General features: G+C 50.1%; 1 protein-coding gene across 13 annotated transcripts in view; it reads left to right on the plus strand.

The window, feature by feature from the left end:
• Positions 1 to 24,980, plus strand: part of CUX2 (cut like homeobox 2) — a 322,157-nt gene that overhangs the window by 126,848 nt on the left and 170,329 nt on the right. Inside the window, exon 1 of one of the 13 annotated variants that reach the window (XM_077954999.1) lies at positions 12,128 to 12,326. The exons of the other annotated variants lie outside the window; for them this stretch is intronic. The gene's annotated coding sequence lies outside the window, so the exon portion shown is untranslated. Of the gene's footprint in view, positions 1 to 12,127; positions 12,327 to 24,980 lie in introns of those variants that run through there. 13 annotated transcript variants of the gene reach the window in all.

Consider the following 24,980-nt stretch of genomic DNA (forward strand, 5'->3'; position numbering starts at 1 on the left):
CTCAAGACCAGCTGGTGTTCTGATCCCTCATCCCACTCAGACAGGTGTTGACAGTACCCACCTGAGAGCCCAACGCAGCTTCTCCTGCCAGGGTTTTTTGGTTTTTTGTTTTTGTGTGTGGTGTTTTTTGTTTTTTTTTTTTGTTTTTTTTTTTTGAGACAACGTCTTGCTGTGTTGCCCAGGCTGGAGTGCAGTGGCACGATCGTAGCTCGCTGCAGCCCCGACCACCTGGGCTCAAGCGATCCCGCCTACTTCAACCTTCAAAGGTAACCGAGATTACAGCTGTGCGCCACCATGCCCACCTGTTTTTTTTTCTAGAGTAGGGGGGTCTCACTATGTTACCCAGACTGGTCTTGACCTCCTGACCCCAAGCAATGCTCCTGCCTTGTCCTCCCAAAGTGCTGGGATTGCAGGTGTGAGCTACTGGGCCTGGCCACCCGCAAGGATTTTAGAAATACTTCCCAAGGATTCTGAAGCCGGATCAGTTTGAGAACATTTTGGGTAGCTCGTTTAAAAATATTAGTTTTTAAAGATGCATTATTTCATCAGCAACTGATCAAGATATTAAAAATGATTTCAGAATAAACAATGAGTCTCCTGAACTTCCAGCCCCCTTCTGGCTATTCACATACTTCTTGTTTTCTCAGGACATTTTGACCCATAGGCAAGCATGGAAGTGCAGCCCTGTTTAAAAACAGAAAAGGAGGCTGGGTGCGGTGGCTCACGCCTATAATCCCAACACTTTGGAAGGCCAAGGCGGGCGGATCACCTGAGGTCAGGAGTTTGAGACCAGCCTAGCCAACATGATGAAACCCTGTCTCTACTAAAAATACAAATATTAGCCGAGCAGGGTGGTGCACACCTGTAATCTCAGCTTCTCTGGAGGCTGAGGCAGGAGAATCGCTTGAACCCGAGAGGCAGAGGTTGCAGTGAGCCGAGATCGTACCACTGCACTCCAGTCTGAGCTACAAAGTGAGACTCTGTCTAAAAACAAAACAAATCAACAACTACAAAAAACCAGAAAAGGAGTTAGGGGATGATTCCTTCTTCAGTATTCATTGAGCTCCTATTGGGTGCTGGGCGCTGGGAATACAGCAATGAACAGAAGAATGTCTCCTGGGACAGGCAGCCTAGGACGGGACTAGGGGGACATTTGCTAAGCATGTCAACGAGTTGTGATAGAAGAATCACAGATTGTGGTTCTGCAAAGAAACAGCATGCCATGGTGTGGAGAGTTATTAAATTGACCCCCTAAGGCTGAGGAATCAGACCAGTCAGAAGTAGGTGTGTCTGGCCTGTGTGTGCAAGGTGTGTGTCAGAGTGTGTATGGGCAGGCATGTATGTGCAGGCATCTGGGTGTGTTCAGGACGTGTGTGTAGTGCAGGGTGTGTGTGAGTGTGTCTGAGCCTTCATCTCTGTGCCTGTGTGCCAGCATGTGCACACGTGTGTGGTGTGTCAGGGAGGGCTCCTCCTGGTCCAAGAACTCACGTGACCCGGTACAGAGGGGGCGCGAGATGTGGGCAGGGAGCAGGGTGGCACTTGGCTGTGGAGGTCTCCTTGGCCACACAGAGGGGCCTGGGTTTTTGTCTCCATGCCCAGGGAGCCAATGGAGGGCTATGCAGAGGAGTGACGCAGTCCAGTGGCATTTTCAGGGGATTCCTCTGGAACAGCATCGTGGGGGGAGGTGGGTGGCCTGGAGGAGGAGGCTTAGTGACAGAAGATGGCTTGGACTTGGCCTTAGGAGTGGGGCTGCTGGGGCTTGCGGTGATGATGTAATGCGGCGGGATGGAATGAATGAAGATGCTTCCTGGACTCCTGGCCTGAGCAGCTGGGTGGACTCTGCGCCGCTTCCTGCCATGGGGAAGATGCTGGGAGGAATAGTGGGAGCAGGTGGGACGTGAGAGTGCAGAGTTCCCTTTTGGCCATGGGTTTGAAACCTGAAATGCCCATGGTCTCCCAGAGGGGATATCAGGTCCGCATTGGGTGGGTGGTGGAGCTCAGAGTCCTGGGGGCTGCAGATGAGCCTGGGCTCGACCACAGACAGATGGGGCAGACGGTGTCTCCTTGGCTTAAAGGGCCAGCCCTTGCCTGGCTGCCCTGGTCTCTGAGCCAGAGCCCTGGATCACCGGAAGGGTACTTAAGCATGGCCACTTTTTTCCCCATCAGCTGTCTCAGCACAGCCCCTGGGCTCTGATGGGCGACACCCATTAAAAGGATGCCCCCTCTGGGGACTCAGCCCAAAATGAACCAGAACCACAGCAGCAGGCTCGGTGGGACTGGGGGATCATGAGGTTGCCTCCCCCAGCATCAAGGCCCCAGAACACTGGGTCACCTCCCTGGGGGCTGGGGACCAGCTTCCCAGAGTCTGGTTCATGTCGTGCTTATCTCAGAAAATAAGGACACACGTTCTTACTGAAACACTCTCTTGCGTGCCTCGGTTGACAGTAATCCTGATAGCTAATGTTGAGCATTTTACTGTGTGTCCGCCCTGACTACCTATTGGCTCACAACAACCCCAAGAGGAAAGTTCTACAATTATTCCCATTGTACAGATGAGGAAACTGAGGTTCAGCAAAATAGTAGTTGCATAGCAGTATGGTGTAGACAAGACTGAAACAGGGCAGTTCAACTGCAAAACCCATTCTCTTAGCTCTCACACTCTATGCTGAGTGTTGCTAGATGCCATTTTTTTTTTTCCTTGAGACAGTCTCACTCTGTCACCCAGGCTGGAATGCAGTGGCACGATCACAGCTTCCTGCAGCCTCAACCTTCCAGGCTCAAGCGATCCTCCCACCTCAGCCTCCTGAGTAGTGGTACTACAGGCATGCACCAATATACCCAGCTGATTTTTCTATTTTTTTGTAGAGACAGGATCTCCCTATGTTGCCCAAGCTGGTCTCAAACTCCTGGGCTCAAGCAGTCCTCCTGCCTTGGCCTCCCAAAGCACTGGGATTACAGGCGTGAGCCACCGCACCTGGTCAGGATGTCATTTCTTAAAGTCACATCTACCCTTCAGCAGGGGTTACTGTTAGGCCCATTTTACAGAGGGGGAAAGCTGAGCCCCAGAGAGAGAAAATGCTTTGCTTAGAGTCACACCACTAGTAAGCAGCAGTACCGGGCCTGGTGTGAAGCCCTGAACTCTCTTTCAGAGGTGAGACCTGCCCCTGGCCACCAGCCCCTCCCTCCCTCCACTGGAATTGAAAGTCTCTGTTTCCCTATCCCAGCCCAAAGCATTCCAGTGACTGCCACGGGTGGGAGCTGGGGCTTCATCCTTAGAGCTGTGGGCTCCTCAGAGCTCTGGGGCCAGTGGTGGTGAGATCCTGTTGCAAGAGAAGCAGGCTTATCACTGGAGCCTGTGCATGGAGCCCTGGTGGGTGGGCTAAAGCCCATGTTGGATTGGAGCTGTATTAAAGCCCCACTGCTGGGATGTGCAGCCTTGGCCCACTTTGGGGGCTTGGGCCACCCTGTCCAGGAAGAACCCAATGGCTCACTGGGACAGCTCTCTCCATCAGAGCGATGATGGGACAGTGCTGAACAGCTCACAAGCAGAGGAAGCTCTGTGGGTGATTGACGACTTGTTTTAGCAAGTGCGTGTATGTTTCTTGAACCCATAATTGGAAACTCACACCCTAATTTAGACACCTACCTACTGAAGCTTCCAGAAGACCTTGCTTGATTAGCAGAGAGATGAAGAGCATAGAATTCGGGGTAAGGGCCAGGCATGGTGGCTCACGCCTGTAATCCCAGCACTTTGGGAGGCTGAGGTGGGCAGATCACCTGAGGTCAGGAGTTCAATACTAGCCTGGCCAACATGGTGAAACCCCATCTCTAATAAAAATACAAAAACTAGCCAGGCATGATGGCAGGTGCCTGTAACCCCAGCTGCTCGGGAGGCTGAGGCAGGAGAATCGCTTGAACCCAGGAGGCTGAGTTTGCAGTGAACCGAGATCCCACCACTGCATGCCAGCCTGGGCGACAGAGCGAGACACTGTCTCAAAAAAAAAAAAAAAAAAGAATTTGGGGTCAGGCTGCTGAATTCGAATCCCAGCTCTACTGCCAACTGGCTGCCTGACCTTGAACTTGACCGCTCCTAACCGCTTCATGCCTCAGTTTCCCCACCTCATAGAATTGTTGTAAGAAGCAAACAAATGCTTAGAACTATATCTGGCATATAGTACTCACCCGGTGGGTGTTAGTTAAGTATTATTGATGGCATTGCTGTCTAAAATAGGTTTTTCTGCAAATGGCCAGATAGTAAATATGTTCTGCTTTACAGGCCGCATGGTCTCTGTTGCAATGACTGAACTCTACCGTTGTAACCGAAGAGCAACCGTGGACAGTACATGAATGAATAGATGTGGTTGTGCTCCAATAAAACTTCGCTGTGACTTATATATGAGCCTGGGGGAGAAAAGTCCTTTTACCTGTGGGAGGATGTAACCCTAGGGCTGTCAGCAGCCATTGTCCCTCCATTCCTGGAGGAAGCCAGCCATGGTGGGAGAGAAGAAGGACAGCTCACAAAGGGGTCAGATCCAACAGAAAGAGATCAAACCCCGCCAAGGTTGTTTGAACTGCTGGATCCAGCCATACCTGAAACTACCTCGTCACTATTCAGATATATAAGCAACAGTTTCCTTTCTTAAGCCATTTTGCGTTAGGCTGCTGCTGCTTGCAACTTGAAGAGTGCCAAATAATACAGGACTCTTCTCCCTCTTCATGCCCCTGAATCCAGCCAGGAGGAGTCACTTGCTCACTTATTTCTGCTGACTCGCGCCCACCCATGCCTGCCAGGGGTCAAGTTACCCTGGAGCATTCCTTAGTCCCCAACATAGTACCGTGCCCCACACCTACTTTTCCTCTGGTAGTTTAAATCATTTCTCTTTTCTTTTCAAGGTCATATAACCTCGAGCAGGTGACTTTGTTTCCATGAACCTTAATCCCTTCATCTGTCAAATGGGGCTAATCATTGGACCTAGGGCATAGGGTGAGTTAAAAAGATTAAATGGATTAATATCTCTATAGCACTTAGAACAGTCCCTGGCATGTAGTAAGTACTGTCTAAGCATATGCTGTTATTGTAATACTACCTGGAAACTGAACTTACCAACTCTCTGGGGGTTTTCCTGCAAAATGAAGGGAATTGTCAGCTCCCTGAGGCAAAGGTTGGGTCTTCCCATATTCCCAGCACCCTCCCAGGCCTGGTATTGAGTGGACACTTGGTGTTTGTTGAGTAAGAGTTAGAACAAGGGCCGGACATGGTGGCTCACGCCTGTAATCCCAGCACTTTGGGAGGCTGAGGTGGGTGGATTACTTGAGGTCAGGAGTTTGAGACCAGCCTGGCCAACATGGTGAAACCCCGTCTCTACTAAAAATACAAAAATTAGCTGCGCGTGGTGGCACATGCTTGTAATCCCAGCTACTTGGGAGGCTGAGGCAGGAGAATCACTTGAATCCAGGAGGTGGAGTTTGCAGTGAGCAGAGATCGCACCACTGCACTCCAGCCTGGGCAACAGAGTGAGCGCCATCTCAAAAAAATAACAAGCAGAAGACAATAACAGAAAGTGAGCATGAGGAAGCCACACAAACTGGATCAACCCCCCAAGGTGTGCATAGTTAGAAGTCACACAATAATTGCTTTGGGAGTTTATGAAACCTTGAGACACAGAGGAATGTTAGGGGTCCCATAAGCAATTTGGGGATTTGAATGTTTTGGATTCACATCCTCAGTGCTAACAGTGTGGTCCACAGTGGAACTGAATTGCTCATTAGAAATGCAGAGACTTATCCCTGCCTGTACCCCCTGTAGCAGAATCTGCACTTTAACAAGATCTCCAGGTGACTTGCGTGAAAATTAAAGTTTCAGGGCCAGCTGTGGTGGGAGAGGAGGAGGACAGATCAGAGGGAAGCAGAGCCAAGAGACAGAAATCAAACCCCTGCAAATAGCATTTGAAATGCTGGATCCAGCCATACCTGAAGACAACACTCCACTGTTCAATTATATGAGCAATGGATTCCCTTTTTTTCTTAAGCTACTTTGTAGATGCTGTCAGCAGGGCCTCTGTGTCATAAGGGAGTAGGGGCTATTTATGGAGGTAAGGATGGGGTGGACGCTATGAGCCTATGTGCCATTTTATTAGGAAAACATTAGGTGTCTAGCTGTCTGGGTAGGGAAGAGATGCATCTTTCTGCCCCCTGAGAAAAGAGAAGCAGGAAGGTCGTGTAGGCCCATGGTGACCCACATGGCGGGAGGTCTTCAGAGCCAAACCAGAGTGACCTCATTGAGACAGTAGCCTCCAGAAGTTGTCAAACAGAGGTGAGCACAGAAGATGCAAGGGTTTGGTGGAGGGTGGACACAGACTGTTGTCTGTCTCTACCAAGATGGTCAGTGTTATTGTCTAATGGTGAGGAATTTGGGCCACATGCAGAGAACACGAACTTTAAAATCCACACAGAACTGGACTCAAATTCTGGTGCTGCTGCCACGTGCTCACTGTATGACCCTGGGCGAAGAAATATGTGTATCTGGGCCTCATTGTCCTTGTCTACAAAATGGGGGTAAAAATAGCACTGACCTCATTGGGATGTGGAGAGGGTTCATGCAGCAGTGACCAGAGCTGGTGGGTGAGAACCAGCTCTAAGCATCGCCTTCCAGCTCCATGTGGAGTGACATCACAGCAGGGCTTGAAATTGACCGTGGTGGGAAAATGTACACCATGGAAATGGTAAATATCAGAATTTGTCCTTTTTCTCCAGAGAGCTGATTGTTTAACATTTACCAGCATCCTACTGGTGAAATGCTAAGATGTATTTAAATTGCTATCCACAGTGTTTGGTGGTGGTGATTACTAATTATGATTATATTAAGCATGTTACTCTAATATTACTAATATGGAATGGTTTTCATGATTGGGCTTTCAGTGTGTCCACTTTGACTCTTTTTTTTTAATAGACTGGATCTCTCTGTGTCACCCAGGCTGGGGTGCAGTGGTGTGATCACGGCTCACTGCAGCCTCAACCTCCTGGGCTCAGGTGATCCTCCTGCCTCAGCCTCCTGAGTAGCTGGGACTATAGGTGTGCACTATCACACCTGACTAACTTTTTTCATTTTTTTGGTAAAGACAAAGTCTCACTATTGTTGCCCAGGCTGGTCTTGATCTTCTGGCCTCAAGTTATTCTCCTGCCTTAGCTTCCCAAAGCACTGGGATTACAGGCGTGAGCCACCACGCCCAGCCTGCGACATTTATTTTAACTGCTTAGAAGCCTTTTCTTCTAACCCTCTGGCTCCTAGCTCCATTCTGGAAAGCTGACCTTATCAGTTAGCTGAGTTCTGAGTAGACAACATACTGTAGATGATGATACCCAAACTAACATTTATTGAGCATGGACTAAGCGCCAGGCGCTGGAAAAGCACTTCTTGTAGATACTCTCATTTAACCCACCCAACAACTCTGTGAGGTATGAACCCCGTGTTGTGAACACAACCCAGGGCTCAGAGAAGTTAAGTGACTTGCTCTGGTTTGCACAGCTGCTTGATGGAGGGGCCAGGCTTTGAGCCCTCGCATTTCGACTCTAGAGCCTGTGCTTTCATCTGGAGGATCTGCAGAGGCTAAATGTGGAAGGGGGCAGGTGTTTGGTTCCTGAGTGTGGACCCTCCTTGCTGGGAGGCTTGGGCGGGGGTAGTGGACACTGCCCAGGACCGAGAAGTCCTGACAGCATCATCTGCTTGGTGGACAGCAACCGTCCGACTTCCTGGGACGCGTGCCGGCCACATTCTGATTGGCGAGGGGATGTCTCTGTTGGAAGGGAATCTTGGCCACTTGCCCCTTGGCAGCAGGCTGCTGGCTGCCACGTGGAGTGCCGTTTGGAGGCGGTGGGAATTATTCGGCAACCTTGCCGGGATAGCTTGGAATGGATTGTGGCAGGGCAGGGCGGGGGCTCTGCCAGTCTCCCAGACAGGCTGGCAGGGAGAGCGAGAGCACCAGCGCTGTCACAAGAAGCTCACAGTCTCAGCTTCTGCACTGTCCTCCCGGCCCCTGTCTGTCTCTGTCTCTTGCTGTCCCGTGGCCTCTCTATCTGCCAGGAATGAGATGACAGGTGGTTTGGCACCAAGGGAAGCACCGTACCCTGTCCCTACAGGCCTTCGTTCCTTCACCCGCACTGAAGCTTGGGGGCTTTTACTTCTTCCACTGTTCCCTATTTCCATCAAGATAAAGTTCACACTCCTTGACGTGGCTCGAAAACCTCTTGTGATATGACCCCTGCCTCTCGGTTCTGTAGTTTCTGCCCCTAAGTAGACCATGGGCTTCTCGAGGGGAGGGCCTGTTTCATTCTCAACTTTATATTTTTCTGTAATGCCTACCCCAGAGCTCACTCAGAACAAGTGGGTGAACTTGAAAGGCAAGTGGGGGTGGCCCCCGTCCATGGTGGTGGGGACCAAGTCACTTCAGGATTTGCAGCCATCACCTGTGCTGCATCTTAAGGCAGATTTACCATGTGTCAGACGCAGTGCTAGGCTCTAAGTTTTTTCTGTTCCTATCTCATTTAATCCTCCTAACAATCCTATTGGGCTGGCCATGGGTTTTTTTTTTTTTTTTTTTTGTCTGTTTGTTTGTTTTTTCTTTTTTGAGATGGAGTCTTGCTCTTTTGCCCAGGCTGAAGTGCAGTGGCGTGATCTCAGCTCACTGCAACCTCTGCTTCCTGAGTTCAAGCGATTCTCATGCCTCAGCCTTCTGAGTAGCTAGAATTACAGGTACACGCCACCACGTCCAGCTAATTTGTGTATTCTTGTAGAGATGGGGTTTCACCATGTTGGCCAGGCTGGTCTTGAACTCCTGACCTCAAGTTAACCACCCGTCTCTGCCTCTCAAAGTGTTGGGATTACAGTTGTGAGCCACTGCGCCCAGGGTAGGCCCTGTTTTATCCCCATTTTACAGAGGAGGAAACCGAGGCACAGAGAGTTCACCTACTGTGAACTCTCTGGGCAGTAATAAGGGCAGTAATAAGGGCACCTACTGTGAACTCTGTGGGCAGTAATAAGGGCGGTAATAAGGGCACCTACTGTGAACTCTCTGGGCAGTAATAAGGGCAGTAATAAGATTTGAACTCAAACCAATCCGGAGCCCTGCTGGCTGGAGTGAGGTCTTTCTAAACTACCCTGACAGATGCGCACCGTCTTAGCGCTGTTCCTCCCCCATCCATTTCCTGAGGCCTCATCAGACAGCAACCCAGTTTGCAGCTCCTCACATCACCCCAACTCTGCTGTGTTCACACGTCTTTGATGAATTAACCTGGGCAACACCAGCCCTGCCTGTCACACCGATAAAGGTAGAGCCGTGGAGATCTCGGTTGCAGAAGATGTCATGAGCCCTTCTCTCTGCCTGTCGCCTGTCCCCTGCAGATTCCAGGGCTGCTCAGATGTTTTGGAGAAGAGCTGGAATGATCCTTATTGGTCTGATGGGTGGGTGTTTGGAAACAAGGAGAGACGCACTAAGTTGGTTCCTTCCAAGCAGGACCTCCCACCACACCAGAACCTCATCCCGTCAGTTGAGGGTGGCCCATGTGGCTCAGCATGCTGGGGACTGATTGTTTCCACGTTCCCCAGCTCTGCCTGACAACAGGGCGACATTCCTGTGCCATCGCAGGGGAGAGTCTCATTGTGTTAGCGACTCCCCATCAAACTGTGTCATATTGGGATTGTATTGTATTCATAGTTGTTTCCACTAATGTGATATGAAAGTTACTAATCGGAGCAGACTCCTGCATTGTATTAGGGAAAACAAATATTAATATGAGTCGATGGAAGTAGCTAATAAGAAATGCAAGTTGCTAATAGGACATGATGGATCCGTGGGAGGAATTTGGGTCGGGTGCTTGAACTTTTCTGGAATGCTCAGCGGGGTGGGGGTTGCAGGATGGCAGGAACTCTATGTTATAGTCGCTCAGAGTATGAGGGCCCATATCAGAGCACCCTCCCCGCCCACCGTCATCACTACCCCTCCAACTCACCTCTGTCCTGCACTGAATGTCATCCCCCAAAATTCGTGTCCACCTAGAACCTCAGGGTATGACCTTATTTAGAAGCAGGGTCTCTGCAGGTGAAATCAGTTAAGATGAGGCCATACTAGAGTAGGCCTCTCTAGTCCACCATTAGGGTGGGCCCTAAATCTAATGACTGATGTACTTGTCAAAAGGCCACGTGAAGACAGGGACACTCAGGGAGAAAGTCATGTGATGACAGAGGCAGGGATGGGAGCGATGCCACAAGCCCGGCGACACCAAGGATGGCCGTGACCACCAGGAGCTGGAGGTGGTGAGGAAGGACCCGCCCCTGGAACCTGCAGAGTGAGTGCAGCTCTGACAGCCCACACCTTGATTTCAGACTTCCAGCCTCCAGAAGCGGGAGAGAAGACGTTCCTGTTGTTTTAAAACCCCCTAGTTGGTGGTAATTTATCACAGCGTCCATAGGAACAGAACCCTCTTTCCCCACCATGCCCCAGAAAAGCAGGGATGGCCACAACCATACTCGTTTTATTCAAAGATAGCCAGTCGGATCGGGGACATTCTTCCACCCCCAGCGGGTCAGCCTGGCTGTCTAACCAGCCCTGAGAATGGAGGGCTGGCTCTCTCCCCGACTTTGTTCTTTTAAAGAGGAAAAGCCTCCTCAGTGGCAGGGCGGTTGGCATATGGGCTCCACAGCCTGCTTCGCGTCACGTTAATATGTGATTAAAGGGGTCTTAAAACGCCCATTAGTCCCCCTCTGGTATCTAATAGCGCTTTTGGATTTAGAACAGAATATTATTTACTCATTAGCTGATAATAGACCCTGAGTACACGCCGTATGTATTGGGACAATTATTAGAGTCGATTACACACAGAGACATGGTTCTGCGGGAGTGGGTGGTGGTGGGCCAGGGTGGTCCAGAGGGCATCAGGGTGGCAGGAAATGACCTATGGGTCATACAAGGACAGCAGGGAGCCCACTAGAGGTTGTCTGTGGCTGCTGTGGATGGAAGCAAATTCTGGGTGCAAACAGGGCCACTGGATGCCCCATGCAAGGTACTGGGGGGTAGAATTTAAGAAACCTGTCTCCGGCCGGGCGCGGTGGCTCAAGCCTGTAATCCCAGCACTTTGGGAGGCCGAGGCGGGCGGATCACAAGGTCAGGAGATCGAGACCACAGTGAAACCCCGTCTCTACTAAAAATACAAAAAATTAGCCGGGCGCGGTGGCGGGCGCCTGTAGTCCCAGCTACTCAGGAGGCTGAGGCAGGAGAATGGCGGGAACCCGGGAGGCGGAGCTTGCAGTGAGCCGAGATCGCGCCACTGCACTCCAGCCTGGGCAACAGCGTGAGACTCCGTCTCAAAAAAAAAAAAAAAAAGAAACCTGTCTCCAAAATTGGGGTGCCAACAGTAACAGCCCCCATGCAGTGGTAAGGAATTGCACCAGAGCATTCGGCCTGAGTCTCCCAGGATGAGAGTATTAAGAACAATAACTGGACTGGCACGGTGGCTCACACCTGTAATCCCAGCACTTTGGGAGGCCGAGGTGGGCAGATCACCTGAGGTCAGGAGTTCGAGACCAGCCTGACCAACACGGAGAAACCCCATCTCTACTAAAAATACAAAATTAGCTAGGAGTGGTGGTGCATGCCTGTAATCTCAACTACTCGGGAGGCTGAGGCAGGAGAATCGCTTGAACCCAGGAGGCGGAGGTTGTGGTGAGCCGAGATCACGCCACTGCACTCCAGCCTGAGCAACAAGAGCAAAACTCCATCTCAAAAAAAAAAAAAAAAAAAAAAGAATAATAACTGCCCCCACCGGATCACAGGATAGGGTGATGTGCCCAGGATACACAGCTAGGAAGTGACTGAAGCTGGATGCACACCCAGCTCTTCTTTTTTTTTTTTTTTTTTTTTTTTTTTTGAGATGGTGTCTCGCTCTGTCACCCAGGCTGGAGTGCAGTGGCACGATCTCAGCTCACTGCAACCCCTGCCTCCTGAAACCCAGCTCTTCTGATGACAAAGCCTGGGTTCTTTTCAACATTCCTCTCCACTTGCTGCTGAAACTTCTCACTGATTCCAGTCTTCCCCATTCTCCAATAGAAAGAGGAACTTTGACATCACTTCCTCTTATGTGTGGTGTGTTGGAAAGATGAAAATAGCAGGTTGTTCCTCTCCGTGACTGGGTCCCTGACCTCAGGCCCAGCATGCTGAGAAGGCCGAGGTGGAGGGAATAAGCATGTGGAAGCCACGGGAGCGTCTCCTGGGAAGCGAGAGAGATCAAGGAGGGATGGACTGCGCCCATGTCTGGCATCGGCAACTCTGGTTAAGGTGTGTGGGAATGGGAGGGGAGTGGGGAAGCTCCAGGCAGCGTCCAGCGAGGTGTCCTGGTCACTGTGGTGATGCCTCTTGGGCTGTGACCCAGAGTGGCGTTGGCATCCAAGGAGAGAACAGGCGCTGATGATGCCTGCAGTCATCCTAGCAGGTGTCGGTGACTGATTCCACTTGGGGGTGACGGAGATGGAGAAGTTGGGCACACCCCAGTCTGATGGATGGGGTGCAGAGTATGGAAGGAAAGCCTCGAGTTTGACCTTCACACACGCCTTGGCCTTGGCAAGCCTGATCTGCAGGTCATCAGTTTGCAGTGATTTTCCCAGAGAACGCATGAGCCCCTTAGTGCACTGTGCGGCCACTGAGAGCACCAAAAGCGTCCCCTTAATACCCAGGCTCACTGCGGCTTTTCTGAGACCAGTCAGAAGGACAGACGAGAGGGGTTTCTTCTGTACCAGTGGGAGTGAGTCTCTCTGACCCAATGCAAGCAGCTGGGAGACATCTTGCTTCCTGGTTTCCGTGGCTTGTGGGGAAACCCCGGTCCCGTGTCCCTGTGCACACAGGTGGCTAGTGGCTCAGCGGGTCTCAGAGCACAGCCACCAGACATATCTGGGGCTATGGGAGGGAAAAGCCCAGAGTGCCCTCTCTGAGGAGTCGTCCCAGCCTGTGGCCACAGTGATGCTGAAGGGGTTTGCAGGCCATAATTAGAGGCCCAGTGTCGCCTTTGTCCAGTGCCTGAGCTGAGAACAGGGCTCCCTCATGAAAGAACGGCAGGGTCCCTTTTCACGTCCCGGGGAAGGAGCCGGGGAGAAGGCAGAGCTTGGGAAATTGGCCCTTCTGTCTTCTCCCATCCAGATATGTGGGTCCTGGGCCTCACCTGTGCCAAATAAATAACTCACTTCCCAATGGGCAGGCAGTGTATGCACGTCTCTGTGTGTGCATGTTCCTGTGTACATGTGCATGCGTGTGCATGCCTGTGCATGCACCTGTGTGTGTGCATGTGCCTGTGTGTGCGTGTGTGTGCATATGCCTGTGTGTACCTGTGCCTGCGTGTATGTGTGCATGTGCCTGTGTGTGTGCGTGTGTGTGCATATGCCTGTGTGTACCTGTGCCTGCGTGTATGTGTGCATGCACTTGTGTGTGTATGTGTGTGTGCGTGTGCATATGCCAGTGCGTGTGTGTGCATGTGCCTGTGTGTGTGCAGGTGCCTCTGTGTGTGTGTTTGTGTGTGTACGTGCGTGTGTGTGTGCCTGTTTTTTAATAAAGCTCACCAGGAGCCAGATATCAATTTCTGTCAGAGAGACGCAGAGCATCTGAACCAGAACTAAATAAAAATAAACATTAAACAATTATTGGAATTTAGGTTTATTTAAAAAATCAGCAGGGTTGAGGGAACCAGCCACCCATTAGCGAGGCAGAACTATCGGGCCTTTTAACAACCCGCTGGTTCTTGGCTGCCAGGGAGATTTGGGCTGTCCAAGCTGTGGAAACTCCGGATCCTATTGATTAAAAATGATGCGGTAGCGAACCAATTACATCGTCATGGCTGCTTGTGGCGCTGGCCGACACTGGCTACCTGTTTGTCTTGATGGAAATGGCTCTGTTTGGGGGACTCCGGGAGGGTGGTTCAGTGTCCGCATCCCAGCCAGCGCTTTCCACTCTCTGCAGTTCCTGCAGCTGGGTGGAGGCTCCGAATCTCAAGCTGTCTGGGGTTTTTGCGTTTTTCTCCTCTCAATCCCTTCCATGGACATCTGTAGTTTAAAAGGAGTCTGTGTCTTGTCAACCAAATCAATGCAAATAACCGGTGAACGTTTCTCGACTTTTCAGTAATAATTGATCTTCCCAGAACTGATATCGTTTGGAAAACGTAAGTAAGGAGATCAGCAGTGAGCCAGATGTCCGCACTAAGAGAATATAATTGCTCTGAGTTATAGGAAAAGAAATGATTTCCCTTCCAGCTTTAGCTCCAAGAGCTGAGCAAACTGCCGTGCAGCATCGAGAAGCTTGCAATAAACTCAAGGCTTAGTTAGAGGCAGCCTCAGCCTCTCAGCCAGAAGATTCCAGACCGCAGGACTGGAATCTTCCGAGCTGATGGGCAGACTTCTTGCCTGCACATTTTGGTCTCCAGGTTTTTGCCTGGAGGCTCTCTGCACAGCCAGTTGCTGTTGAGAAGGGAGAGAGAGGTTTGTTGTTCTTCTTGAGGGATGTTCAGGCTTAGCCCCTGAGCTGCACATCCACTGCATGGGAATCTCCTCTTGGCTGGTTCTTTTGTTGTTGTTGCTGTTCTAATTTGATGGTCATTCCCATGCATTGCTGTGATTGGCTCCTGACTTGACCAGGGTGATACTTAGAAAGTCAAATGGAGATGGGGTTGATCTGTGGGCTGGTGGATGGAAAATAGGATGCCAGGGGGCACTTTCTTTATGAACACTGTCATTCTTCCAGAACTCATTCATTTGTTCATTTGAGCATTCATTCATGTGCTCATGCAACACATAGTTCCAGGGCACCTACTCTCTGCTAGGCACGATAAGGTGCTGGGCGCACAGGGGTACCTGCCCTCCTGGAGCTTTTAGTCTAGCTATGAAGAGATACAGACTTGAAATCGCTCATGATGACATCACAGTTGCCATGGTGCTTCAGAGAGGTGAGGAGGCAGCAGTGGGGGCTCATGACAGTAGGAACCTGACCTCATGTTGGAGTGTTGGTCTCCTGGAAGTAATGTTTAAGCTGAAACTTGGCTGAGGGGCAGGGCTGAGTTAGGCCATTGGTTTTCAGACTTGAGTGTGCATTTGAATCACCTGAAGTTTCCTTGAAAAAAATCGCCAGGCTCTACCCTCTGAGTTTCTGATTCAGTAGGTCTGGAGCCTGTCTGAGAATCTGCATTTCTAGCAACATCCCAGGTGACACTGATCCTGCTGGGCCGGAGACTTTGGGAACCACTGAACTGGGCAAATAATTGGGAGGAGAGGGCATTCAGGTAGCGGAAACTGCACGTACAGAGGTCCTGGGGCTGGTATGGGCTTGGCAGTTTCCGGGAACCAAATGAAGGGCCAGAGGGTGGGAGCAAAGTACAAGGACTATGGGAGGAAATACTGTAGAGAAGTAGGCAGGGCCCTGACCACACAGGCCTTGCAGACTGGGCTGGAGGGTTCAGATTTTATCTGAAATGGGATGGGGAGTCCAGGGAGATTTTAAGCAGGGAAGTATCAACATCCAGTTTACATCTTGAAATACCCTGTCCGGCTGCCAGGGTGGAAGTGAGGTGGCAGAGAATTGCGTGGAGCCAGGGAGGCACCCGCAAGCATCCAGGCAGGAATTGGCAGTGACCGGACCAGGCTGATGACAGCGGGCATGGAGAGGCAAGGGACGTGTCTGAATGAGACCACGCTCCTGCTTTCCGGGAAGTTTTCCTGATCAGTTTGGTTCTACCCTTCAGTCTGTGAACCCTCATTTCTCACTTGAAGAAGTTGTCCTGTGTTGACAGTGACGTTAGCAGTTCCTTGAGGGTAGGGCTGTGTGTGTCACATGTGAGTCACACGCAGCCCCTGGTTGGATACACAATACCTTATACTAGCTGGCTGAAAGCATGGGACAGCTTACCTGCAATGGTTACCACATCCAGTTTTCCAGATACCCTGGGGGAAAGGTGGAGTTGTGCCCATTTTGCAGAGGGGGAAAACTGAGGTTCGGAAAGGGCACGGGATACTCCCAAGCTCCCCAAGGTGGGCTGAAGGAAAAGTAAGATTCCCTCTGCAGACTGGGGTGCCCTCTGGTGACCAGACAAAGGGAACAGGGACATCACCAACCATGAACTCTAGACAGCAACCACAATTCTCTTTGGAGGTATCAACAGCCTTCCCCAAGATGATGGTCAGGCCACCGGAAATATTAAGCAAATAGAGAAGAAATTGCAGTTTTGAAGAGGTCAAAAATAGTCAAATAGCAGCAGTTTTCTATGGTTCAACTGAAATCAAAATATAAAGGGGAAATCTTACAATTCCAGAAAATTCTGCTACAGCATTAGGAAGAGGAGTCGCCAAGCAGTCTAAATTGTCTCTGGAAGCAGCTCCCCCCACACACAGAAGCTGATGAGGGGGCCGTACAGGGATGCAGCATCTTAGAATCAGTCTATAATGCAATCAATTTTGTACATCCCTGGTGAAACAGCAACATTTATTTAACGTCTTTTATAGAGCAGCTGAGTTTTATCACAAATCACATTCCATTTCTATTCATCTGGGACTCCTTGAAGGCTAAAATGCACTTACTTTTCTCTGAGGAAATTTACCAATTCCTCAATAAAGACCCATTTGCCTCTGTATGTAAAATTGACACATTTATTGAATATTAAACATTTAAGATTTTTTTTTACCAACCCCCTCCTCACCCACACCTTCTTTTTTTTTTTTTTCACACTTTTCCACAAAGCTTCACAGTCATTAGGGAACCTTCCTCAAAGTGGTGAGAAACACGTATTTATGGGCAGAAACCAGCCGACATTTAAATTTGGGGCTTTCTGATTACTGGGAAATGGTCAAGTGACATAATAAATTTATAGAGCAGCACCCCATGCCTCTGAGTGGCCTCTCTAAGCTGTATGCTTTTCCCATCTCTTTGTGGCAGGCTTGGTCACGCGGCGATATCGTGTTGGGTTCTCAACAAAAGTTTTTTTGTCTACACTCATAACATTTGCAGAAGGTAGGGACTGCCTCCCTGGCAATAAATTGTGCTAATTAGCATGAGGGCCTATTAATAAAGCAAGTTTTCTTTTATCCATGTTACTGAATGGTCGGAGACATCAATTAAAGTGTGTGTTCAAGACAATGTCTTTTTCACCGCCGGTTGCAGTGTTTTTGTTTAAAAAAAAAAGTAAGCGGGGATCTGGGCAGCTTATTGAGCATGTTTTTGTGTCTTTAACATGAGAGACGGCTGAACTGTTGAACTTAGGTCTTGAATGTTGGGTCCAGATCTCCTGCCTCGGTTTCTAAATCAAAGCAGTAGGTGGCAGGGGCGGGGTGGCAGTGGGTGCTTTTCCCTGGGTTGGGGGAAGAACTGATGGGGTTTGAGGAGTCTCTCTCTTTTTTTTTAAGAGACAGAGTTGTTTCGCTCTGTTGCCCAGGCTGCAATACAGTGATGCGATCATAGCTCACTGCCTCCTCAAACTCCTGGGCTCAAGCGATCCTCCTGCCTCAGCCTCCTGAGTACCTGGGACCACAGATGTGCAGCACACCTAATTTTTTTTTTAATTTTGTAGAAACAGGGTCTCACTATATTGCCCAGGCTGGTCTTGAACTCCTGACCTCAAGCAATCCTCATGCCTTGGCCTCCCAAAAGCACTGAGATTACAGGTGTGAGCCACCATGCCCAGTGTGAGGAATATCTTCCTAATGAGTGTTGGGATCAGGGAGACTCGGGCTCGAGTCCTGACTTCCCTACCTGCCGGCTTTGTAACCTTAGACAAGTGACTTTTACCTCTCAAAGCCTCAGTTTCCTGTTCTATTACATAAGGATAACCACAGTGCCCGTGTCATGGGGCTGTGGGCAGGATTAAATGGACTAATCCATGGGCGATTCTGGAAGGAACCCCAAACATCATTGCTCTTGTCCTGGGGACTTTATTCAATGTCAGGTTTGGATGAGAAAAAAAAAGGTGGTTGTGTCCAGCCCCCACTCTAGGCTCGATTTTCCGTCCACAGGATGTATCAGCTCACCAGTGTATGCTGGGCCACCTTTGGGGAGAGGGCTCCTGACCATCAGGACTGCTTTACTTTGTTGGCCTGAAACTTGTTCACATGTGACTCTTGGCCCACACTGATCTGAGCTCCTCTCCCATTCATTCCCCAATTCCTCCAGTTTGTTTGCTGGAGGAAATGCCTGCAGGTCCTTTGAGATCCAGTTTTCTCAACCTCACACATGAAGGGCAGTTTGGACTGGAAAATGTCTCATCGCAGGGCCGTCCTGTGCCTTGTAAGATGTTTAGCAACATCTCCGGCCTCCACCCACTAGATGCCAGTAGCACCCCCCTAGTTGTGACTATCAAATATATCTTTACACATAGCCACATGTCCCCCTGAGGACAAAATCGCCCCAGCTTGAGAACCACTGTTCTAGAGTTTTGGGTCTTCCCCGTGCTGGGCTTCTTCAGGATGTCTTCTCATCTCTGTCCTCTCCGGCATGCCAGCACCCCTGTGGCTTATGTGTCTAAAATGTTTTCCATGCCTACTTGGGAGCAGGGCCCGCATTTACTCAGCACAAGCTAAACCTGCTTGAGAGCCTGAGAATCTAAAAGCAAACACCATGAGAAATCAAATGAAATTGCCACCCCTTTTTCCCCCTGCAGCCATCTCTGCAAAGGACAGACACCACCAGGACCAAGGGGTGGCTGGGGCTTCCTAGTTGCAGTTTCCATTTTGAGGACAAGAATTATTATTATTATTATTATTATTATTATTATTATCATTTTTATTTTGAGCAGAGTCTCACTCTTTCACCCAGGCTGGAGTGCACTGGTGCAATCTCAGCTCACTGCAACCTTTACCTTCCAGGCTCAAGCAATTCTCCTGCCTCAGCCTCCCAAATAGCTGGGACTACAGGTGCACGCTACCACACCTGGCTAATTTTTGTATTTTTAGTAAAGATGGAATTTCACTGTGTTGGCCAGGCTGGTCTCGAACCCCTGACCTTGAATGATCTGCCTGCCTCGACTTCCCAAAGTGCTGGGATTATAGATGTGAGCCACAGCGCACAGTCGAGGATGATTTTTCTGGTAGCTTTCATCTGAACAGGCAGAGCTAACTTTTCATGGAATGGAAGGTCAGAGGTCATTGAAGGTTTTTGACCGGGCTGGCCCCAGACCTGGGTTAGCATTCGGGTTTTGCTGTTAATTGTCCTAGTGATGATACCTCTGTGGACCTCAGTTTCCTCATCTCTATAATGGGAATAAAAATATAACTGTCTCAAAGCATTGTTGCCACCATTCAGAGAATCACCCCATACAAAATGCCCAGCGTGTAGTAAGCAATCAATAAGTTATAGCTGTCATTTTTTGTTCTTATTGTTGTTTGCTGATAAGAAATACACATCCAAAGAATGAGAGTAATTCATCCAAGGTCACCCAGTGGTTCTGTGTAAAAACATTGGGTCGAGCATCTTTTTTCCAGAAACCCTGGGGTTTTCTGCAAAGGTCTGTCTGTGTCTAGAAGAAGAGATTCCAAGATGATCTATTTTATGTGATTCTCACCCCATTAACAGCCCGCAGTTTTGCCAGAATATCCTCTTTTCACTTTCATTTTAAAAACCAGCCAGTGTAATAAATCTTGCCCCGAAATCTCGGCAGCACATCTTGGCTGGAGTGTATGATAAATCTAATATACTGTGGCCTCTCTGTATGAGAGACCCCGGTACATATCTGTATTTTGGGCAGACAGCCCCGTGGTCTGGCAGGAATATAATTTGCTGTCAGGTTGACAAGCCCAGCCCTCTGACTGAGTTCATTCTTGTTCCACAACTTCCTTGGCTCAAGGGTGGATTTATGACCCAGTCTAGCCACTCTCCCTTCCCCATTTAAAACATAGAATGTGGCTGAGAACTAGGACTGGATTTGCAAGGGACCAGCTGGGATGGAAAGGGAAGGGCCACAGGTGGGACACTGGGAGGGAGGGCAGGGGTCCCCACTTAGATCAGTCAGTGAATATTTCTTAAATACCTACTATGTGCCTGGCATCATGCCAGGGGCTGGGTACACAGGCAAACAAGACCAAGTCAGCGTTTAATGAGGGAGATGGACATTTATGGGATGGCCATTTGGAATGAAGCCCAGTGATTTATGCCTATGATGAAGGCTCAGATGGAAGCTCAGGGGCCGTGGGGGCTTAGGGATGTCCTGTGGTCTTGGCATCCCAGGGCTGAGCAGGAGGACCGTGTGCATGTGCCAGGTCCAGGAGTGCGTCTGGACTCTGCAACGGGGAATGACCACAAGGGGGTCAGCAGTCAGCGCAGGGGAAAGCGGGGCTGAGAGAGACCTGGGAGCAGACTGTGCAGGACCATGCAGGGCCTTTTGCTCAGAGCCAGCAGCAGCCGAGGAGGGTTTGGAAGGATTAGTTTACCTTTCAGACATTCCCTGGGCTACTGCACAGAGATTGGACTGGACAGGGCAATAGTGGGAGCCCTAGAGGGGACCGTGGACTCCCCTCGTCATTGAGGAGCCCCTCACAAGGAGCCCAGCAGGATCCCTGGAAGGCCAGGAAACAGTGCCCGAAGGGGTCAAGGACTTTGGAATGCATTTCAGCCCCAGCTCTGCCCCTGACTGACCTGCTTAAATCACTTCCCCTCTCTGAGCCTTAGTTTCTTCACCTGTAAGATGGGCATAATACCAACACCGCTGTGGAGGAGTATTAGAAAGATAAATCAGGAGACCACATATAAGGTGCACAGGATGGGAACTCCAAGCGCCCAAGAAATGTTCATGATGAATTCTGTTTACTAGCTCTGTGACCTGGGGATGTTTAACTTCACTTCTTTGGGCCTCAGTTTCCAAATCTGCAGAATGGGTTTAATAATGATCCTACTTCATGGTGGTGTTGAGAGGATTGAATGGGTTAGAATGGTGCGTGGCACAGAGTTCATTCCTGCTGATCTGAGCCATCCCCGTGGTTGTTGTTATTGTGGTTGTTGTTGTTTTGCCTACCCTTTCCTTTAGTTTCGTCTATGATATGCTTGGTCAGCAGGGGCTGTGGTTTTGTTTTGTTTTGTTTTTGTTTTGAGTCTTGCTCTGTCCCCCAGGCTGGAGTGCAGTGGTGCGATCTCAGCTCACTGCAACCTCGACCTCCTGGGTTCAAGTGATTCTCCTGCCTCAGCCTCCCGAGTAGCTGGGACTACAGGCACATGCCACCATGTCCAGCTCATTTTGTATTTTTGGTAGAGACAGGGATTCGCCCTGTCGGCCAGGCTGATCTTGAACTACTGACCTCAGGTGACCTGCCTGCCTGGCCCACCAAAGTGCTGGGATTACGGGCGTGAGCCACCGTGCCCAGCCCCTGGGACTGTGATTTTTACCCTGACCCTGGATCCTGCCATGGCACTAGTCCAGATCCTGTCTTGTGCTCCAATGCATCCCTGGCAGAATTCCAGCCCCCATGGGGCCCCCTGACCCAACCCTCCCCCCACATCACCCTGCTGGGCTGTAGGCTTCTGACCCTCTGTCCTTCCTCCCCTCGGACACCAAGCTCTCCGAATTAAAGAAGTCTTCGGGAACCCTCCGCACCCCTGACTGATGCCTGCAGATGTTCCTCTCTGCAGTCTCATTCATTCCCTCCCTACTTTCTCCCTCTCCTGCTTTCCAAGAAGCAGAATGCCACCATCCACGTCTCCCGTGCAGGACATCAGCAGACCCCTCTACAGGGAGGGAAACCAATTCCACAGACCCTTAAGAATTGCTCCTCTCTGCCTGGGCCTGCAGACCTCCGCCGAAGAACCCTGGACATGTGGCATTCAAGTCTTGGGCTAAGAAATGATCCTTCAGCCTCCAGCTGTCCCTGCAAAGGAGAATTTGGGCCTTTACGACAGGCTGAGAAATAATTTCTTTGGATTTGTGTCAGCGTAGAAAAGTAAAAGGAAAGGTTTAGGGGACACCCAGTTTGGAAAACGCTGGCTTTGGCTCTCATATTCTGGAACTTTCTTCCGCCCAGTCTGATAGGAACAGAGGGCCTCTGAGGGTCTGGTGGAACTGAGGCCTCCATCCTCTCCTCTCCTGGACCTCTCAACTCCTGCAGCCGAGGTGGCCCCATGCCTGGGTCCCAGGGAAAACCTAGTCCTCCCCCAGCCTCCCCAGACCCAGGGCTGCTTCCCCTCCTCAAAATGAGAAGGCAAGTGGGCGAGGCTCCCCTGAGTTATTGAGGGAAGAAATACGGCCTAGAACCCTTTCTGTAAAAATAACTTCCCGGGCTCCTCCTTTATGGGTGAGGGAAAGTGCTTAAAATGCTTAGAGGGAATAAACAGCTTTTAATGAAGTTACATTGCCACATAATGGGTATCATAAAATTGCCTTCATACTACAGGGTCCCAGGATGGCATTTATTATCGACTGCGCCGGAATAGTCTTTGCAGAGCTCCGGCAGCTGCAGAGAGAAGAATGCAAAAGTCTCCTTAAATTACCTGATTGAAATAACCGGGCGGAATATTCCGTGGGGCCGCCGCGTGCCAGGGAAGCCGCCTTTGGGGTGGTCTGTCAGAGGCGGTTTGTGCATTCTGAAGAACACAGGAGTTTCATTGCAGCAAAACAGATGTTCATCTTGTTTCTCCATCGGCTGTTTGATGAGAAATTTATTGCTCTTCCGCTGGGCAGGAGGCCCCTCTCGGCTGTGGAGTCTATTAGGCAAGCCAGCAGCTGGCGGGAAGCCAAGGTGAGGCTGTTTTGATGAAACCCATGAAAAGCTTTGGCTTGGAGGCGCCGGTAATAATGCACTGGCTAGACTCTCCTGATTGGGCGATTGATTGGCCTGATTTGATTTATTGATCAATACCCTCAAATTTGGCGTCTGAGAAGCTGCACTAATCTTTAACTGTTGTGAACATCTCTACCTGCTGGAGAATTAGACCCTGATAAGGAATGTATGAAAGGAATCGGGGCTTATCTTAATCACACACCGGGCCCCAGCACTGCCCGAGCCGGCGAGGGCCTCTGTGCACCAGCCCCATCGCCAGGCAGGCCTGCGCAGATCTATAAATTGATGGAATTCAAAGCCTCCAGCATCGATTACCGTTATAACAAACAGTGGTGCACAGAATGTCTGATTATTTTTAGACAAAGATTCTGTTCTCTCAGCAGCAATTTTGCTGAGGCTGTCACTGTGTCAGATGTCTACTGTTGATTGCAATTAGATGCAATACAAAAAAAAATTAAACTATCTGCATCCTCACTCTTATTTCCAGTTATTAAATCTCTCTCTTTGTTTGCCGTTTCCTCATGATATCTACAGCTGGATGAAATATTTGGTTGGCAAGAGAAATCCTTGTAATTCAGTGGGGGGGTGCAAGGACCCACTGACTCATCAGATTATCTCCGATGGGTGCACCTAATCTGGCAGGAGGGGAGGTGCACAGGGAATTGGGGGGACATTTGTTTAAAAATGTGCAAAGGGAAGACTTGATGCAAAAATGTTTCAGGGCAGGGTCGGGGGATAAAAATCAATCTCTGAAGCCCTCCCGAATGCCTGTGATGGGTTTAGTCTGTGTTCCCTTCTGTTCCACATAGAGCAGGACCTAACTAGAGACATGCCCCCATCCTAGGGCCCCAGGGAGGGTATCCATAGTGATCAGAGCTCAAAGGTTGGTGCCACTTGAAATAATTAATTCCTCTAAACAGAGGACCCTTTCCACGCTAAATCATACCTGAAGATTTGGGCTCCAGGTAATTGCAGGTAAGAACAAATTAGGCATTCTCTTTTACATACAGCCCGGCGGCCAGCATCCTGGCATTGGGCAAATTCATTCATCATCCTGACATTCTCCAGTTGATCTGTCTTCTCAGAGCCATTAGCCCCCGTGTCCTTGACAGTGGAACAGCTGTAAACTCGAGACCATCCGTGGGGTGGCTGAGACTGACAATTCATTACGCAGTTGGATGGAGAAGGCGGCTCAGGTGACAATGCCAAGGCCTCCCAGTTCCCAGAAGCTGGCTCCGCTTGGAATTGGCAACTGCCGGCTAATTTTAGAACAGTCGTAGTTGGGGATGGAGAAGGAGGAGGAGGCAGCTTTGACTTTGGGGTCAGACGAGCGGGTCCTGCAGAAATTGGCTGAGCTCAGTAACACATTGATCACCAAGGCAAGTGGTCATCTTCGTTCAGGTGGGCAGGGGACAGTGGTCCCTGAGCCAGCCCAGGATACATTCAAGTGCCCCCAAAAGGACATTCCAGGGGAGCCAATGCAGGGACTCGTAGCTCCTGGTGACGGGAAAAGGGTCAGTCTCGTTCAGTAATTGGAATAGCACCAGCCATTTGTTCACCACCAACTGCCCCGGATCCTGTACCAAGCATTTGACATGCACCTTCCTCCTTCAGTCTGCCCTGGTACCTCGGGAGGAGGTCATAATTCTACCTGTTTGGGAGATGCAGAAACTGAGGCTCAGAGGCCTTGAGCAGCTTGTCCAAGGTCACACAGCTAGAACGGGTGAGGCTGGAAGTCAAATTCAGGTCAGTTTCTGAAGTTTAGGTGCTTCACCCCAGTTGAGAACTCAATGAATATTTGTTGAATGGCTGGATGAATGAATGAATGATATGTGAACATCCAGTGGGGACTCAGCCGGGCTCTGGGATAGCCAAGAATGACAGGGTCAGGCTATCCCTCAGGCAGGCCTGGCATTTGGGCCTCCAAGCCTGGCTCCAAGGGTGGCTCCTGCTTCATCTTCATGGGCATAGAGTTGTGCCCAGGCTCCAGTCCCCTCAGTTGAAGGAACCGGTTTAACATCACCAGAGAGTTCTGTGCAAGGAAATCTCGGGGTCTGAGGGGTCCGGCAATAGATAGAAGCAACGCCAGGGTCTCAGAGGCAGGGCGAGGTCATTGGTTACCTGGCTGGGAGCCAGACTGTTTCGGGCCAGGATAGCACGGGGGTTAAACGCTCAAACCCTAAAGTCAACAGACCTTGGTTTGAATCGC

The sequence above is a fragment of the Macaca mulatta genome, chromosome 11, assembly GCF_049350105.2.
Source record: "Macaca mulatta isolate MMU2019108-1 chromosome 11, T2T-MMU8v2.0, whole genome shotgun sequence".
NCBI lineage: Eukaryota > Metazoa > Chordata > Mammalia > Primates > Cercopithecidae > Macaca > Macaca mulatta.